Source organism: Lepidochelys kempii, chromosome 8 (genome assembly GCF_965140265.1).
Source record: "Lepidochelys kempii isolate rLepKem1 chromosome 8, rLepKem1.hap2, whole genome shotgun sequence".
Lineage (NCBI taxonomy): Eukaryota > Metazoa > Chordata > Testudines > Cheloniidae > Lepidochelys > Lepidochelys kempii.
The window spans coordinates 23,946,457-23,966,620 of record NC_133263.1 but is presented as its reverse complement, the minus strand read 5'-3'; the positions used below and the strand labels follow the sequence as shown (position 1 = coordinate 23,966,620).

Below are 20,164 nucleotides of genomic sequence, written 5' to 3'. Positions count from 1 at the left end.
TCTGAGGTCCTGCCTGCTGCTCCAGCTGTATCTGCTCCATGGTTAATCAGACATTAGTCTCCCGGGCTGCTAGCCTTGCATGTTTCCCGAGCACTAGACTCTTTATAAAAAGAGAGAAATATAAATAGTCAGGGTGCTTATTATTTGGTCTCTGAATAAGACCAAGAACGAATTTACCTATCTGAAAATTGCTTTAGAGAAAGATACTGCAATAAATAATGAATTTGATTAAATTACAATAATTCTATAAATGTGCAGCTTGCATTCAGACATTAGACTTTAAAATAGTAATTGTTAATAGTTGTGCGTTTATGTTCCTATTGAGAATGAGACAGAACCCAAAAAGAGCTAAGGGGGAAAATATCAATCATGTTCCTTCATTGCACATCAGATTTCTAAACTAATCTTTCAAACTACATTTGCTTTTATTCTTTCTGTCTTGAGTTAATGGGATGAAAATAGCTTTAGAATATATCATTTCTTTTCCAATTTCTCATAGTCAGAAATCCTTTATTAGACAGGAATGACCTTCAACACTCCAGTAAATGTTTTTTGTTCTCTTAATTTTGTCTTACAGAAGCTACACAGTCTAGTGTCACTCACCAAAACACAGAGCATGCTGATGAGCATTTAATTAGTTTGTGCTGTATATGTAAAATGGAAGGGAGTCTTCATTTGTATGAAACTTCTTACCCTTTTCAGGCTGCTGGAGAAAGGAAGTTCAAGAGAGCTGATTACTCAGCAGCACCAGGTACAGGTCTTATCTGGATAAATAGATCAATGGGAGAGATGCAACTGGAATCGAAAAGGGAATAGCATAAATTGCCTGAAGATGCACCTTTAACAATTCTTTTACTAACTTTTCAATGTGGAGAACTGTCAGGATTTATTGTTGACAGCCTGTCCCCAGACCAATATTTGGCTAACAATTTTCCTCTTATAGGCTCCAGTGCTATCTTTAGGTGTGACCTGAGCCGAATAACTAGTGAAACAAACCCTCACCTCCTTGAGTTTAAAAGTAATATTATTGCCAAAGGTAACCTAATGAGAATGAAGAATGATTTATTCAGTACCTATTCTGACATAGACAAGGTGATGAACCCAGTGGGGTGGAGGGGAGGCAGGCTATGCCAAAACTATTGGAATTTCTTTTAATTTCTTCTAGTTTCTTCTACTTGAAATTCAGCTCAGGTAATTCAGACCCATATAGCCTTTTAAAAGCAGAATGTAGAAGAAATGCGGTCAAAAGTACTGGACTTTAGCATGTGTCCATGAATTTTTCCATTCGACATCAAGCAAAGGACAGAGGACAGCCTTTCATTAGGCTATCAGGATTATTTTCTGGGGCATTCTTCAAAGTGTCTTTAAAAACAGTAATCTTTGTTCATTGCAGTGGATGTATGACACAAAAAAACACTGTGCTTTTTAATGGCATGCTCCACGCATCCACTGGAAAATTTCTATTAAAGGGTTGATCTTTATTTCCTTTCTTCAGTTAGGGAGAAAAAAAAATGTATCTTGGAATGATCTTAGGTGTGCAAATTTAAAAAAACAAAGCAATTCTTAAGTCTTTTACTTTCCTTAGCGGAAGTGGCAACTTATTTTCAATGATAGATGCATTCTAGAAGTTTTATCATAGGGACTGAAGTCTCATATTTTCCAGCACTCTCTTTTAGACTACTAGCAGGATACAGCTTTCATCAGTCATACTGATTGAGTCACTTTAGTAGAACTTGTATCTGCCTTAAAAGAAAGGTAGAGGCCCCCGAACTATTGGCTATACCTATGTAAGTGTTTCTGATGACAATGACATGGAGTGTGAACACACCTATTTGACCACTTGTCACAGGCGTATCAATTAAACTCAATTCTAGAGCTGGCCAAAACTCAAGATTTCCTGTTCACAAGAAATTTTGGCATTTTGAAACATTTGTTTTGTTCTGAATCGGAATGAAAGTAAATGGTTTGAATTCCTCACAGACTGAAAATCCTGAAAACAATTTTTGTTTTGGAAACACTGACACATGGTGTTCTCAAAGTCAGATTTGATCCTTGGGACTGACCACTGCTGAGTACAAGGTGGGGCTGCCAGGGTGTGCAGATCTGGAGCATTCCCATCATGCAGACTGCCCCCAGGCCAAGAACCCCATTGCTTCCAGATTCCTGTACCAGCTGGATCCCAGAAAGTCCTGTGGTCCCTGGCATTAGGTCAGTCTGTGTGGTAGGGCTGTCCCAGAGCTCCAGAGCCTGAAAGCTCATCCCAGGATCTCCAGGGTTCCTAGCTCCGTAGTCCCAGGGATTTCCAGACTTCCTGCTGTGGAACCAGGAGCACAGACTCAGACTTCAAAACTCCACAACAGCTTGAGCATGGCAGGCCTGGCCTGGAGCCATGGAGCCTGGAAGCCCAGGGTCCCCAGCCCTGGGGTAGTCTGCATAGCAGGCCTCCACAACAGGCCGCCAGGCAAGCTGCCAGGAAATCAGCTGCCTGACAGATGGGGTTCCATTGGAACCCTGCTGTGGATTGGTTGTCGAAAGCTAATCAAACCTGACTCACTTTTGTAAGAAACTTTGAGTTTGACAACCAGCTCTAGTCAATTCTTGAGAAAAGAGGCCTTTTGGGAGATTCCATTGAGGTGCTGTTTTAAACAAACAGCTCTAACAGTTTTGTCCAGTGCAGCAATCCAAAAATACAGGCTAAGAAACCCATAAGATGTGAAGTATGTCTGAGAAGGTTTTAAATACTGCAATGCGCTACAACAAGTTACACATTCATCAGATACCCATACATGTCTGGGGAGCTTCACACTCATGCCTCAGGCAACGGAGATATAATGCATGCTTTTTATCTTGAGATTAAATTGCTACATGGGGTTATACCTGAATACCTTTCAAAAGCTGAAGCTAAAGCAAAATCCTGTGACCTGTTCATTAGGTAGAGTTGCATATTGGGTGCACATTAGGTGAATGATCTGCCAATCTTGGGGGGGGGGGGAGTGTGATTGTTTAGGGCAGAGCTTTCGTTACTAACAGACCATGAGTGTGGGGTAGAAGCCAGTATTGTGGTGGGGACTGTGAATGGAGTGGTGTGTTGGGGGGAGTGAGTGAACAGGCTGTTCTACATTTTCTCCAGCTACTGCTGTCTCTGCCTCAGTTACCCTATCACTTGTCTGTAGTGCTGTCTCTACCTCAGTCATCAAACCTGGCATCAGATGTAAGATAAACGTGATCATCAAAATTATAGTTGGAGAAAACTGTTTTAGAAATAAGAGCTTTTTTTTAAAAAAAAAAGGACTGAAGGTAAAAAAGGAGGCAAGAGTTCTGGACGCTTAGGGAAAAACCAAAACGGAGGTGATGTGGTGGTTTTTAAACTTTAAAGCCTGACTATTGCCGTATTCGAAGTGGCACAAAGAAATCTGGGATACGGGAACCCGGGAGAAAAAGGTTGGGTTATGGGACAAAAGCAGATTGAAACCCCGCTGGCCCAACCCGTGCAGTCAGTATGTACTTACCGTGGTTTTACTGTCTTACAGAAACATAGGGCTGGAGAAGTCATCGGGTCCATCCCCCTGCGCTGAGGCAGGACTAAATATACTTACACCATCCCTGACAGATGTTTGTCCAACCTGTTCTTACACCCATGTGTGTTTCTGTGCCCCTTGAAATGACTGTATTTTCTGCCTCACTCAGACCCATCTTCCTTTTTTTAAATTCAGAGCCCTTTCTGAAGACCGCAAGTCGAAACATCATCTATCTAGCTTTATTTTTTATTTCCTGCCTGCATTTGTGATAACTCCACATACGGCCCACGCGCTGCTGCAGCACCCTCCCACACTTTTTATTTTGTTGTTCTGACTTCACAGCCCTGACTGTTTAATTCATGGTACTGCTGCTTTTTATGGCTATACACACGGCTTAGTGTCAGGAGTCATAGTGCATTTCCAGGCTTTTGGCTGTGAAATTCCTTGTTCTCTCTTCGCAATTCCTTTTGCTGTACTGAAGTGTTTACAGCGTTATTCCTGTAGTGAGATGCAGGAGTGGTGTTCCTGATTTTTTTAAAAAAAGAGAAACTTTCAAATGCTTTTTGAAGCATTTTTTTGTGGATCATCATAGAACCAAATAGCCACTCTCTTCCCTTATCACATACTTCTTATTTTTGTATAGGTATAGCACGTATTTGTGTTTCTGATGAGTTAAAGTTTTGTTCCGATGGTCCCTAACCCACAAGTGTCCTGAATTCAAGTATGTACAGACCTTTGACAGAGAGGCCCAGCACCTGGCACACGTCATCCCTTTATTTCATGAATATACCTAAGTGAGTTCTCTCAGAATTCTTTAAATATAAGGGTGGTTTTGTGCCTGCAGAGAAGCCATAGATCCCCCTGTTTCTTGTACATAGATGACTGCCTCTGCTCTAAATGGCTTTTATCCAGGTTTCTGGATCATTGTGCTCACAGACACCGGTGTACTTCAGTCCATAAGCAACTGTGACAGAGCCATTAATCAAGACAGTGAACCCTATCCTACTTCCACTGAAGTTACTAGGGCAGAATGGGGGGCCTAGTTTTATTTATGTGAAAGATTAGCACAGCAGAATGACTTCATTATTCATCTCTCAACTGCTTTCCAATATTAACTAATCCTCTTGTGAGGCAGGCAAACATTGGAAGACAGCTGTCTCAGGGCACCCCCTTGTGGCCTGATATGGCCCTGCAGGTGCACTGCCCTCAGTTTCCCTGTCTTTCCGGGCTCCTAAAAAGCTTCAGACCACTCCATATCATTTTATAACATCTCCCTTCTGGTGCAGGATTCACTTTATTTAGTCCATACACACACTGGCCCTTCAGGTCCCAACCCCAGTTCAGCGCCTCGCTCCTTGAACCAGGAGTTCCAGCCCTACCCTAGAACTGAGTTCAGTTCAGTCCCTTTATTCCTTGAAAAAGCCAGTGTTGCTCCCTGTAGCTTCCCAGGCACTCCCCTGCCTGGCACTCCCAGGCTTACCTAGCCAGGAGTGTTATTGGCTATACCTTCCCATTTCTGTTTGACTGGGGTTTGGCATTCTCAGGGTTTTTCTTCTTTCCAACTGCCTCACTCTTCAGTTTAGTCATAGAAGACACCCTTCCTCCCTTGTCCAGCTTTCCTTTGCTGAGCTTTCTTCAGCCTTTTAAGGAAATCACCTGCAACCAACTTGGGAGGGTGGCAGGAGTGGGTGTGTGTGCGCTTCTGACATTCCCCCCCCCCGCCAAGACAAAAAGGTAGGGACATGCTATACATGCTATACCTATACAAAAAGGTGAGTCAGTGTCAAAGCTGGGCTTAGACATCTGTGGGCTCAGACTACTAGAACACAGCTCTCTCTTACTTTCATAGAATCATAAGACTGGAAGGGACCTCGAGAGGTCATCTAGTCCAGTCCCCTGCACTCATGCAGGACTAAGTATTATCTAGACCATCCCTGAAAGGTGTTTGTCTAACCTGCTCTTAAAAATCTCCAATTATGGAGATTCCACAACCTTCCTAGGCAATTTATTCCAGTGTTTAACCACCCTGACAGTTAGGAAGTTTTTCCTAATATTCAACCTAAACCACCCTTGCTGCAATTTAAGCCCATTGCTTCTTGTCCTATCCTCAGAGGTTAAGAAGAACAATTTTCTCCTTCCTCCTTGTAACAACCTTTTATGTACTTGAAAACTGTTATCATATCCCCTGTATCTTCTCTTTTCCACACTAAACAAACCCATTTTTTTCAGTCTCCTCTCATAGGTCATGTTTTAATAATTTTTGTTGCTCTTCTCTGGACTTTCTCCAATTTGTCCACATCTTTCCTGAAATGTGGTGCCCAGAAATGGACACAATACTCCAGTTGAGGCCTAATCAGTGCAGAGTAGAGTGGAAGAATTACTTCTCATGTCTTGCTTACAACATTCCTACTAATACATACCAGAATGATGTTTGCTTTTTTTAGGGATGTCAAGTGACTAAAAAAATTAATCATGCAATTAATTGCACTGTTAAAGAATAATAGAATACCATTTATTTAAATATTTTTGGATGTTTTCTACATTTTCAAATATACTGATTTCACTTACAACACAGGATACAAAGTGTACAGTGCTCACTTTATATTTATTTTTTATTACAAACATTTTCAGGGTAAAAAGCAAAAGATATAGTATTTTTCAATTCACCTAATACAAGTACTGTTGTGCAATCTTTTTATCATGCAAGTTGAACTTACAAATGTATAATTATGTAAAAAAAACCCAAACCCTACATTCAAAAATAAAACAATGTAAAATTTTAGATCGTGCAAGTCCATTCAGTCCTACTTCTTGTTCAGCCAATCGCTCAGACAAACAAGTTTATTCACATTTGAAGGAGATAATGCTGCACGCTTCTTGTTTATACAATGTCACCTGAAAGTGAGAACAGGCATTCTCATGGCACTGTTGTAGCTGGTGTTGCAAGATATTTATGTGTCAGATATGCTGAAGATTCATATGTCCCTTCATTCTTCAACCACCATTCCAGGGGGGACACGTCCATGCTGATGACAGGTTCTGCTCAATAACAATCCAAAGCAGCTTTCGTTTTTGGTGGTTTGGGTTCTGTAGTTTCCACATCAGAGTGTTGTCTTTTAAGACTTCTGAGAGCATGCTCCACACCTCATGACTCTCAGATCTTGGAAGGCACTTCAGATTCTTAAACCTTCGGTTGAATGCTGTAGCTATCGTTAGAAATCTCACATTGGTACCTTCTTTGTGTTTTGTCAAATCTGCAGTGAAAGTGTTCTTAAAATGAACAACATGTGCTGAGTCATCATCCGAGACTGCTATAACATGAAATATATGGCAGAATGCGGGTAAAACAGAGGAGGGGACATACAATTCTCCCATAAGGAGTTCAATCACAAATTTAATTAATGCATTTTTTTTAATGAGCATCATCAGCATGGAAGCATGAAGGGGCATACGATTATTTAGCATATCTGGCACAAAAATACCTTGCAATGCCAGCTACAAAAGTGCCTTTACTGTTCTCACTTTCTGGTGACATTGTAAATAAGAAGAGGGCTGCATTATCTCCTGTAAATGTAAACAAACTTGTTTGTCTTAGCAATTGGCTGAACAAGAAGTAGGACTGAGTGGCTCTGAAGTTTTACATTGTTTTGTTTTTGAGTGCAGTTATGTAACAAAAAAAATTCTACATTTGTAAATTGCACTTTCACGACAAAGGTTGCACTACAGTGCTTGTATGAGGTGAATTGAAAAATACAATTTATTTTGTTTATAATTTCTACAGTGCAAATATTTATAATCAAAAATAATACACACTTTGATTTCGATGACAGCACAGAATACAATATATATGAAAATGTAGAAAAATTTCAAAAATATTTAATAAATTTCAATTGGTATTCTATTGTTTAACAGTGTAATTAAAACTATGATTAATCGCGATTAATTTATTTAATCGTGATTAATTTTTTTTAGTTAGTCATGTGAGTTAACTGCAATTAATTGACAGCCCTACTTTTTTTGCAGCAGTGTTACACTGTTGACTCATATTTAGCCTGTGGCCCACTATGATCCCCAGATCTCTTTCCATCGTACTCCTTCCGAGGCAGTGATTTCCCATTTTGTATGTGTGCAACTGATTGTTCCTTCCTATGTGGAGTACTTTGCATTTGTCCTTATTGAAGTCTATCCTATTTACTTCAGACCATTTCTCTAGTTTGTCCAGATAATTTTCAATTATAATTCTATCTTCCAAAGCACTTGCAACCCCTCCCAGTTTGGTATCGTCCACAAACTTTGTAAGTGTACTCTCTATGCGATTATCTAAATCATTGATGAAGATATTGAACAGAACCCATTTCAGAATTGATCCCTGAGAGACCCCACTCGTTACGCCCTTCCAGCATGACTGTGAACCACTGATAACTACTCTCTGGGAATGGCTTTCCAACCAGTTTTGCTCCATCTAGGTTGCATTTCCCTACATTTCATACTTTTGTGTGACTCTAATTTTAAATGCTTTCACCGGATTTTAATTGCCATGCTAACTATTGTTTCAATGAAGGCACCTAGAATGGTGGGGGCCGATAGGTGCCTCAGAATTAAAATGTATCATTTTATATTCCAGTAAAACTTACTCAGTCTCCTGAGAACATAGTATCATTATTGCTATTTGCTCTCACACCTTCTGTCTCTTAGGATGTTCAACATATCTGGTAAACTTCACATCCGATGAAGTGAGCTGTAACTCACGAAAGCTTATGCTCAAATAAATTTGTTAGTCTCTAAGGTGCCACAAGTACTCCATATCTGGTAAAAGGCACTTCCTTCACATGGACTATGTGCCATCTGGCCCTGCCTGCTCATATGGCCTGTCCTCTCACTGAGAGTAAGTGCAATGTGTTCATAAAGCGTGGCTCAAGGTGAGTAGAGAACCATGGGACAGGAGCCATTGAAGGAACAGCTGTGCTGTTTGTTTTTAAAAATGCTTTGGTTAAAACCCCACAAATGAGAAACAACTCTCCTCACAATAAAACTAAATTCCCAGGTTCCCTTGTCTCCTTTCCCTGTTGGAACAGTGAACTTAACTTGATCAATCTCTTTTCTGTGATTCTTCTGGGAGTTGTAATCTCCCCACAATATTTTCCACTGAATGCATCTGATGAAGTGAGCTGTAGCTCATGAAAGCTTATGCTCAAATAAATTTGTTAGTCTCTAAGGTGCCACAAGTACTCCTTTTCTTTTTGCGAATACAGACTAACACGGCTGCTACTCTGGATCCCCTGATATGTTTCTTAATTTTTTGTCCTTGATGCAGTGATGTAAATTTTGTTATGCTCTGGGAATCCACTAGATTAGTGGGGATGGCTTTTATTTCATCTTTGAATGACAAGATAAAAGCAACTGATCAAAGCCCACTGCTCCGATCTATTACACTTATTTCTGTCTTTTTTTAAGTGAATTTCTCCTTTGGCTGCCATTATGTTTGTGGGGAAGAAGCAGATGTGGAGCATTGTATTCCATTAGACACACTCACTCATGAACCACAGAGGAGGGGCCTGGCATTGGCACTGTGTAGTCCCAGATCAAAGAAAAAGGGCTAGAAGTTCTATGCTGAAAAGAAGAAGGAAAATAATATTTTACAAACAATAATTTGCTTCCCATTTGCAATGTTTCTCAGAGTAGCTTCTTTGGCTTGCTGCTTAATGTGGGAGCTCCCTAAAGATCTTTCACTAGGACTGTTATCAAATAGCAGGACTCATGGTGATTCTTTTTTTAGTTGCTGGGTTTTTTAATACTTCAGGGAGCAGAACACAAGAATAACAATGCTGCAATATTTCAAGAAAGACATACACTTTTAGTTATTCAAATAAATAATGCATTACTATTCCAGCTGATCTGGTTTACGTTCCATAGCGCTGCCATCCCATTTGTCCTGAAATCACTAGCCCATTTCACAATGTGCCACAGGGCAAATATGTCTCCCAGGCATAATCTTCTCCCCAAGTTTAATTCTCTTCCTAGACCAAAATTACTTTTTTTACTATTAAGATAACTGGTTTTAGATATACTTTCATTTTATTATTTTAAGGCATTTCCCCAAGCTTAAGCTCTGATTCTGCAATGAGCTCCATGTCTCCTTACACCTAAGTGGAGCCCCATCAGAACTTTAGAAGGTATCTTATCTTTTGAATAGATTGGGGTTTTTTAACCTATGCCTAAATTCACAAAGAATGCTGCCAAAAACATAAATAGGGCCAGAAGTTACAATCTATATAAGTCCAGACAGGCTGCTCCTCTTAAGTCAATTGAGTCACTCTGGATTTAATGCATGGAACTAAAATAGGAGTCTGATCTATAATACCTAACAATCACATTTTTCTCTAGGGGCTTCAGGGACTAAGTTCTCCAACGTTTTCAAAATGCTATGCATAATCAGCATGTTCTATTTTAAGTTCAGTTGTCTCCCTCTCTGGTCACACTTGAGCATTGATGGGCATGCATACCTGGTTAAAATAAAAGCCAAATGGAACTTTTCCCCCCTCAAACCAACTTGCACTTGACCATTTCTTAGTTCAGTTTGAGGGTATTTTTGTCAGCTTTGAAATATTCCTATATCACTTCCCTTTGTATTTTTGCAAAGAGAGAAAATGAAAGTGCTGGAATACCTTGAGAAAGGGGAGTGTTCTATTTGTGATCTTCCCCCAAACCACAGTTGGTCCAGAAGTCTGAAGAGATTTGCAATTTCCTGACCAAAGGCTTTTACTTATCCTCCCTCTCTTTCCCCCAAAATGCAAACTGGATACTACTTCAGAAGACATGCTTTTCTCTTCTATATAGGTTCTTATACCACCTTTCACCATGGTATCTGAGTAACTTCCAGTAGTGCATTAAGTGATGTGACTAACATCTATTACATTAGGTTTGTTCCTTTTTCTCATCCTCTCCCCAGAATTGTATGTGGGTTTTGGTTTGGGGGGATTTTTCTTACATGTACATGATTGTGACTGCTTTTAGGGGAGAAAGCAAGGCCGAAAATGCCTGGCACTTACGGCAGAAGGTGATGTCAAGCCAGGCCACTTTTTCCTCATCACTTGTATTCCATTAAATAGGTAAAATGAGCGTTTCTAAGTCCTTGATTCTGTAATGTTAATGGGTTTCCATGGGGATACAAGGGTTGGCTCAAGCAGAGAAAGTCGCAGAAACAGGACTGTTTGTACAGCACAATGGAGATCTGATCCCAACCACAGTCTCTGGGGTCTGCTACAATATAAATGAGCATGACATATAGGGTGAAATCCTGGCCTCCTGAAAGTCAAAGGGAGTTCTGCCATTGAATTCAATAGGGCCAGAATTTCACTCCACAGTCTTTTGTTCTATAGGATTTTCTCTCTATCTGCCTAATCTGCACCTACAGACTAGTCCTGGTCACCTCTGGAGCACAAATCTCAAATCTCATTGTCTTAAGGGTATATCCACGCAGCAGCTAGGAGGCCTGATTCCCAGTGAGGATAGACATACATGAGCTAACTCTACTTGAGCTAGCCTCTCAATATAGCAGTATGGCTATGGCAGCATAGGCAACATCTTTGGCTAACCTCCCCTATATGTACGCAGGAGGTCAGGTGAGAGGGTGCTTGGGGAGGAGGCTGCCATGCTGCCGTGGCTACGCTGCTAACTTTAGCACGCTAGCTCAAGCACGGGCTAATACATGTACTTCCCTGCAACCACACCTGCCAGCTGCTGTGTAGACGTACCCTAAAATCAAAAGAAAGGGGGTCACAGACACCTCACTTCAATGTCTTCTAAGGTGATGGTAGTTCATAGTACATTTCCAGATAGGGAATAGGTCAAAACATACCACGGATATAGCAGATGCTTCTCATCTTCTATAAAATTAGTCTTTATCACAGAGCTGCACAAGTATCAATTTACAGTAGGAACACAGAGATATAAGAAGAAACAATTAACTGTAGTACAACCCATCTCAAAAGATATTTTTATGTTGGGGAAAAATCAGATGGCACAGGACAAATAATAAAGAGTGTGTGTGTGTGTATTTTCTCACAGCTTTTCTGTCTGGCCAGTGAGAATTAGTCTGTCAATCCTTTACTCTAAGCAGTGAATAACTGGCCTCCTACCAGGTAAATAAATATGGCCTACTCATCCCTTGGTGTGATCTCAGTATTAACACCCAATGCAGTGAGTAGTTCAGAAATATTATACCTCCTCTTTATAAATGAAAACTGTACGGGTTGGCTCTCTAGCCGAGGGCAGGGGGGAGACAAAGGTGGCTTGTCTCCCCAGTCATGGGGATAGTAGGAGCCACCCAGTCCCTCACTGGTGAGGGAAGCCCTAAGGGGATGCACCAAGGCAGGGAAGGCCCGGAGGAGGGAGGGGTAATTGTGGAGTGGGAGCAGGCATCTGGGTAGATCTGCTCCTCTGGTATGGCTCATAGGGCCATTACAACAAAGGTGCAATTAAAGCAGCCACCAAACTGGTCCCCATGGCCAGCAGTCCCTGAGCAGGAAAGTGACAAGGTACTTCCTTGCCGCCCATGCACCTGTAGCAACACAGGGATGAATCTGACCCCCTGTACCTTGTAGATGGACTTGGACAACCGTCAACAAGTGCAATGCAGATATCTAAACCTTCAAATGTATCATAAATATAAAGGGAAGGGTAACAACCTTTCTGTCCACAGTGCTATAAAATCCCTCCTAGCCAGAGGCAAAACCCTTTTCACCTGTAAAGGGTTAAGAAGCTAAGGTAACCTTGCTGGCAGCTGACCCAAAATGACCAATGAGGGGATAAGATACTTTCAAATCTGGGGGGGAACAAAGGGTTTGGGCTGTCTGTGTGATGTTTTGCTGGGAACAGATCAGGAATGTAAGCCTTCCAACGCCTGTAAAGTTAGTAAGTAATCTCTCTAGAAAATGCATTAGATTTTCTTTGGTTTAATGGCTTGTAAAATAAGCTGTGCTGGAGAGAATGTATATTCTTGTTTTTGTGGCTTTTTGTAACTTAAGGTTTTGCCTAGAGGGATTTTCTATGTTTTGAATCTGATTACCCTGTAAAGTATTTTCCATCCTGATTTTACAGAGGTGATTCTTTTACTTTTTCTTTAATTAAAATTCTTCTTTTAAGAACCTGATTGCTTTTTCATTGTTCTTAAGATTCAAGGGTTTGGGTCTGTGTTCATGTATGCAAATTGGTGAGGATTTTTATCAAGCCTTCCCCAGGAAAGGGGGTGTAGGGTTTGGGGGGATATTTTGGGGGGAAGATATCTCTAGGTGGGCTCTTTCCCTGTTCTTTGTTTAACATACTTGGTGGTGGCAGCATAGGGTTCAAGGACAAGGCAAAGTTTGTACCTTGAGGAAGTTTTTAACCTAAGCTAGTAAGAATAAGCTTAGGGGTTCTTTCATGCTGGTCCCCACATCTATACCCTAGAGTTCAGAGTCGGGAAGGAACCTTGACACATGGGCAGTGCATAAAGGCAGCAGGGTTCTGAAGATAGCCCAAATACACTGATATGTTAATCAAAGGCAGCTAAAACTTGCAAGGCTTTTCCTTTCATAATCACAAAATATTATTTTATTTGGATGCTTGCCAGTCCCTCATAAATGGGGAAGGAAACCACATCTTTTTCCTTCATCTTTTTTATTTTTCCTTGTATATGTTGAAATTATTAACCTCTTTGTTTAATCCTTCACAACTTGGTATCTTTTCTCTTTCTTTACCTTCAGTGATGACTACATGTTCACTTTTAAGTAAAAAGCAATATTATTATTCCTCATTATTTTGCAGAGGCAGGAGCAAGTATCTGGAAAATCACTGTACTTTGAAAGAAGAGGTGGGGTTGGGGGATGAAAAATAGAAACACATTTTTTGAACTGCAAAATGTACGTGTCTGATGCTTATTAATATTAGCTCAACATCTTGTTAATGGTGGTTAAGATTAAGGTTTCTTCAATTAGCAAACAACAGACTTTGACTGATTGCCTCCACTTCTCATTCTTCCCATAAGGATTTTTCTTAAAAGACTAGTGGTGTGTGCAGAGCGCACTCTGGGAATTGCAAAGTGCAATTCATTTAAATCTGTTTTTTTAGGGGTGGGGGGGAAGGAGAATAAATCTGCTATCTCAGTGCCATATATCACAGAAGCCTTCTGACTAGTCATCAGTGATGTTTCATGCAGTGAAAGTTTAGAATCCATAGTATGTTAGTCCTGAGCAGCTGTCAGACTATAACCATTAGGACTACCAAGACCTCAGCATAATGCCAAATAGGATGAGGCCTTTTCATTCTGTGTGTGTTCTGGCAAGATAATAATAAAATCATGTTTGACTGCATGTTTCATTTACAAAAATAATGCTCAAATCATATTTTTTTCCTTTTCGTGTCCTTGAGCAACTAGAAGATACTGAGTTGTTTTAGTTACCAGCTAGAAAACACTGCATTGTAGCTCCCTATTATTGCAGAAATCTTAAATGAAAGCTATTTTTCGGGGGGGGGGGGGCAGTTCCACAGCGCTGTTTTTCTTTGATAAGTGAACAGGATTTGACTGTATGTTGCTGAATGCCTAATCCTCACCATTATGCATTATACCCTCTGTGTTTAGGTTGGGAGGAGGGGGGGATACGCATTATATTTGAATTTGGAGTGCATGTTGTGACAGTTATTAAGAAAGCTCAGCCGTGCTGATTATCTTGAATAACTGTCATAGAGCAGAGTCTGCAGTCATCTAAATCAGAGATGCCCGCTTTTGTTTCATACTTCATCAGCCAGTGTGGCTGTGCAGAACCTATTTCAACTTGTCAGCAGGTACTTCGATGGGAAGTTATGCAACATAATCGCATTATTTCAATTTTGGAGTATAAATACATCCTCTGCTCCAGCTAGGGGTCATTCAAGTGATCTAAAATTGAAAAGCCTCCTGTGGCAGAATACAGAGACCTGACTTGTTCCCATGTACAAAAGGGGTTAACTCCAGTTTCCCTTTCCCTTCCCTTTTGCACAGGTGTTCAGGGCAGGATAGGAGAGGAAAGGCTGCTGCCAAGACAGAAAGAGGACAGTGCTTGAGGAAAAGCAGAGCTTTCTTTCTGGGCTCTGAGGGGATCCCCAGACTGGGGGAGCTTCTATTTGTTACTCTTTTTGCCTTTGTACCTAGCTTTGGTTTGTATTTACAAGGATTCTCTCCTGCTGAACAGACTTTCCTGCCTCTTGCTGTTCAGTCATAGTACCAGTTCATGGGTAATAGCAGGATGCATATAGAGACTGTGAGGAATACAAAGACCTGGAGCGGGAGAACCTGGAGAAATGGTTGGTGGTGGATTGTCTGGGTATGCCGAAAGAATGACAGGAGACATTAGATATGGGTTTAACTTTAAGGCCAGACTTTAAGATTAGATGTCTGGGACTAACCCGGTGGATAAGATGTGCAGTGAAGGTGAAACCCCTACAATTAACTGGGATGTGTGTGTGAGAGCTTTTTCCAGCCCCCCGCCCCGCAGCTCCACTGCCCTTTCTGTTCAGCCGATCCATTGCCAGGAACCCCCAATTCCAGCCAATTCTCAGGGGAGGGAAGGGAGGCCTTCCACCAGCTCCCCCCAACCCACTGGCTTTTCATCCAGGTCCCTCCAGCAATTCCGACTACCAGCCCTCGTAGGAGGGGTTAAGGTGGACTATAATGATGGGTGGTGGCTCCCTGCCGTACCAATCAGAGAAGTCCCCAACTGCCCCCAGCTCGCTCAATTACCAAGCACCTCTCCTTAATTCCTTTTCCAAGCCATTTATCTGTTCTTTTGTGCCTTAATTTATGGAGTACCTGCACTGAACCGCCGCTATACACTTAAATAAAGAGTAGTGATATATGGCCTACCGCCCGTCTTGTTATGAACAGAGCCCACCTGAACCTGCTGCGAGGAAGGCGAAAAAACACAAACTGCACCTAGCCAATATGGTAGTAAGGGAAAAATTCCTTCCTAGCCCCCCTCAATGGAGCGGCTAGCATAATGCCCACAGCAGATATAGCTAATTACCCGGCATATTTCTGACCTAAATAGGGAGGGAGGGTGGGTGCTGCCTCGCCTGTTCCAAGAGAATGAGGGACGGGCCAGACCCAGGCTGACCTTTTAAACCCCTCATTCATAGGTGGCGAGTCATCCACCACGCTGATTCCTTTCCAGCAGTTTTACATCTCTGCTCCTCCCCCGAAGCCAGAAAGCATTGCCCTCTTCACCCGGCCAGCCAGACAACCCCCCGCCACCCCTTGCTCAAAGTGCAGCGCGGTGAGTAGCCCCAACTGCTTTCATTGTTTATTCAATAGCATCAGAAATAGTAGCAGGTGCTGGTGGAGTGGATAGCACAAATAACTCTGTAGACGAGGGAGTTTCCCACCTCTTGTTTCCATATCGGGGCAGATGTACTGACCAAAATGAAAGCGGAAGATGACTGAGTTATATCTTGAATATTCTGAGCATCTAGCAAGCAGCGTACCAGTGGCCTCAAGATGAGTGAGTGTGTAAGCTCGTCCACGTGCCTGTGTATGTTGGCCAGGTTTTGAGAAGACTAATGAGGGGCAAAGAGAAATACATTGCTAGTACTTAGACAGGATGCTGTAGGGTTATTTCTCATCTCCTGACCGCTAGAAACAGTCCATCTCAAACTACGCTGTGAAAAACTATTTCAAAATGTGGTGGTCTCCAGATCTGACAGGTTAGGTGGTGCAGTTGAAGTAGACTCACTTTTCAGCTCCAGAGATGAGAGTTTGAATTAATCATGAGCCAGATGAAGTTGCTTTCCTATTACAATATGTACCAAATATAATCTTTCAAGCACATCACTAAATCCACCCTCACAGTTAAGCATGTCCTCTCAAGAATAGCAGTTTCTGCAAACTGGAAGACCAGGATTAAAATAGCAGGAGCGCAGCAAGGCCAAGATTTTCAAAAGTGACTAGAGACTTTTTTGTGGGACTCGATTTTTAAAGGGTTCTGATTTTCAGAGGGTGAGTGCTCAGCCCTTTCTGAAAATCAAGTGCCTCTCAGTTGTCTCAAGATGGAGATTATAGTCACTTGTGCATATTTTAGTGCAAATCAGACCAGATCAGTGGTACATTCTGTGTTCGGGGAAGCTTACACAGTACCACTTGCTCTGTGCCAGGCTCAAACCAATCCTATTAGTTGCGCATTTTCATGAACATTAAACTTATTTTTATTTTTTTAAAGCAGTGGTACCTACTCCATTATCTTTGTCTCCATTCATTTAATAAATTAACAGTGATTATTTAACATATATAGAGCACTTTGAAAATGTAAAGCAGTATATAACTGCAGAGTACTAGTAGTGGCTATCTGATCTGAAATTTTAATGTGCTATGCTGTACCATAGTGCACCATTTATGACATCTGATTATCATGTCAGTTTACATCCAGGATGGAAGAAAATGGTTGAATGCCAAGAGACAGATTTTAATAGATTCACCATCTGCATCATTTGGTACAGCATTAGGTGATTTCCTGTCTCGATGTGTCAAGCAAGTTATTACTCTTAAAGCGATGCAGATCCTCCAAGGCTTTGTATGACTAAAATGCCAGTGATTTGCTCATTCCTTGATATCTGATCGACAAATTAATACAGCCTCCATAACTCCTGGAGATAGAGATGAAATGAAATACCCAACCTGCAAAGATAGACTCTGCAAGGTACAGATCTCCAACAGATGTCTGGCACCCTAAGAAATTAGGCAAAAGTTGACAGGCTGAAGTCAAAGAAGTATCTGATCAACATTAATTAGTGGTGCTTAAAGAGAAAACACACAGAAATGTGAAAAGAGAGGGATCATATTTGGATAAATAAACACAAACAAATAATTTGTGTTGACTAGTATGTCTCTCAAATCCATCCCTGTACACCTGTTAAACTATGCTCATTTTCAGTGGTTGTAACAGTCATGATGGGTGAGGTCCTCAGGCTGCCTTATAGGCAGCAGTGCTAACTGGAATCTCTGCAGTACTGCATGCTGCAGACGCCCCACCCCCTAGCATTCCCACATGCCAGGGCTTGTGAAGGGTTCCTCAGAAAACATCATTATGGGTATCTTCCCCAGTACTATCCATCCATCAATGCATCCATAGATGGTTTGTAATAATTTGTCCTATGCAAGAGCAGCACTAGCTTGTCAGAAGAGGGAGTACAAATGATAAAGAAATGTTCTTTCCAAAACTGTCCTGACCTCACCGCTAAAGTATTTTACGTAAAGTAACTAAAGCACAGTCCTGTTGGGTTGTGCTTCAGGGAAAATTACCACACCAGTAGTGAAAATGCATTTTGGAGGGTTGTGGCGGTTCAATGACAAGACAGCACAGAGCTTTTAGCAAGCAAGCAAGCTGGTCTGCTAACGGGCTTCTGCCTGTCAGCTTTCCACCTTCCCCTTTATTCTTTCTCTCCCCCCGCGCATTACATTCTCCAACAGATAAAAGGAATACACTGGCTTTGTTTAACATTCTTATTTACCAGTTTCTATCTACCGCATTCCTTGCTCTTGGGCCTTGAGCCCAGTCCTGGGAGGCTTCCCACGGTTCATGTCATCTGGGCGAGATTCCAAGGTTGATGCCCTTGAAAGGAGCTGTGTGTGCACAGGTCCAGCACAACACTCCGGGTGTGCCCTGAATGTTGCCAAGCACATAAACCTTGTATGAATCCTACAGAGGGTTAAGAGAATATGATAAGCAATGGAAAGTAAACAAAATATACCAATACGGTATATAAAGAATTTGGCAGTATTGATATAAATAATTTTGTTCAAAAATATTATTTAGGAGAGAGAAGAAGGTAACTGAAGTGGACTGGATTGTCTTCCAAAAGCCAAATTCTCTTAAACTCTCAGAACAATATTTTATATGAGTAGCATGTAACATGGCAGCCTGTTTAAAATCACTGTGATCCTTGTGCTTTCTACCAAAATCTACTTTGGTGGGAGAAAGCAGCATTTTGTGTCACTTTACATTCAAATGCTAGAATTCCATAGCCCATGAACAGCTGTCATGCTGGGACTGCATTTTGCAGCTTTCTTTTTGGCTTGCTGTCAGATGTCAAGTAGACAGATCCTTAGACGTGTTTTCACTCATTAAACAGCCTGATTGTGTATTTAAATTCAACCAGATTTTTCTCAGCTGTTTCATTACTATGAACCCCTCTAATGCAGCAGGACAGACCAGCTCTATCCAGACAATGATTACCCAGTGCAATTTTATTCCTGAAAAAGGATATTTCCAAGTAGCTCAAGTCCAGTCTAGAAGGACTGAAAGGATTACAGTTTGGATCCCGTAGCTCTGGAAAAAGCTATGTGCAAAAAATTTCATATGATTAATGCCTATGAATAATCTCTTCCTTTGATGCTAATAGAGAACAATAAAAACATGACTCATTCCTTCACAAAGACATTATAGAATTGCATATTTCTACATTAGTGTCAGCTGAAGGAATGCAAACCAAAAGTTGAGAAATTGATAAGTAAAATTGACTTTACAGACCTTGCCTAGTGATAAGCACTGATATCCAAATAATGATTGAGATTAGGGTTTATTCAATATGCTAATAAGGCAAAGAATCAAACCTTATAGTTAACTCCTTCCTATGCACAGTCTGTGCCTTCATAATATAAAGGATCAAATTATGTTCAAGCTACACCTGTGTGGTTTCCCCAGAATCACTGGGAGTTTTGTGTGCTCTACATCTGTATTGAATTGACCCAATGTCCTCCATTCCTCGATTTTAGTCTCTTGATAATTAAATCAGTTGACCAAAATCCAGTTTCACTGTCACTGGTTCCTTCACAGACTCTGACCTAATCAAGGACGATGCCAAATTTCAAGTAAATAGATTTAGCAGTTCCCCATATTTAAGACTCCAAGAAGCACCCTCCCTGCTTTATTTCCACAGTGCCCAAAAGTAAACCTTATTATGCAGTGCTTACTGTCATTTACTAGGATAGACAGGTCAGTGGAGCAGAGGGGATTTAGCATGGACATGGCTAAAATTTCTTCTCATTATACTGATGACTGTCATTCAATTTCATTGTTACATATTCTTTTCACTTTCATTTTGACTCCTCTGGCCCAGTTCTGAAGCGAATGGGTAGTGAGTAACCCAGGAGGTCAGAAAGGATATTAAAAAGAAGTGACGTGGTTTTGCCAACTATGCTGATTGTATTGTTGGTCAACTGCTCCTGTTTCTGTGCTGTTTAATCTGGTACTAAAGGGGAAACTTGAGAGAAAAGCTGCTATAAGCTCAAATACAGTAATATTACTGGACACAATAGGGGTTGTAACTTATAATTATATTTTATTTTATTATATATTTGTATCGCAGTAGCGCATCAGAGCCCCAGTCCTGGACCAGGACCTCAGTGTGCTAGGGGCTGAATAAACACAGAACAAAAAGTTGGTCCTTGCTCCAAAGCAATTATAATCTGAATATAAAACAAGAGACAACAAGTGGATAGAGACATACAGAGCATATGTGTGTTTTCTGCATCCAGAATAAAGGTGCTGGCACTTCTCAAGTGAATGGTTTTTAAACACAGTGCTAAACTGGTTTCCTTGGCCAGTGTAGACAGAGCTAGAGACACCATTGGTATCAAACTG

At 41.1% G+C, this 20,164-nt stretch overlaps 1 long non-coding RNA gene across 1 annotated transcript in view; it reads right to left on the bottom strand.

Annotated features, from left to right (window-relative positions):
- Nucleotides 1–700: 700 nt before the first annotated feature.
- The window catches only part of LOC140915723 (uncharacterized), a 32,103-nt gene continuing 12,639 nt past the window's right edge, over nt 701–20,164 (bottom strand). Inside the window, exons 2-3 of the long non-coding RNA XR_012160262.1 lie at nt 9,052–9,128; nt 701–795 (exon numbers count right to left, since the gene is read on the bottom strand). This is a non-coding gene — a long non-coding RNA (uncharacterized lncRNA). The remainder of the gene's footprint in view (nt 796–9,051; nt 9,129–20,164) is intronic.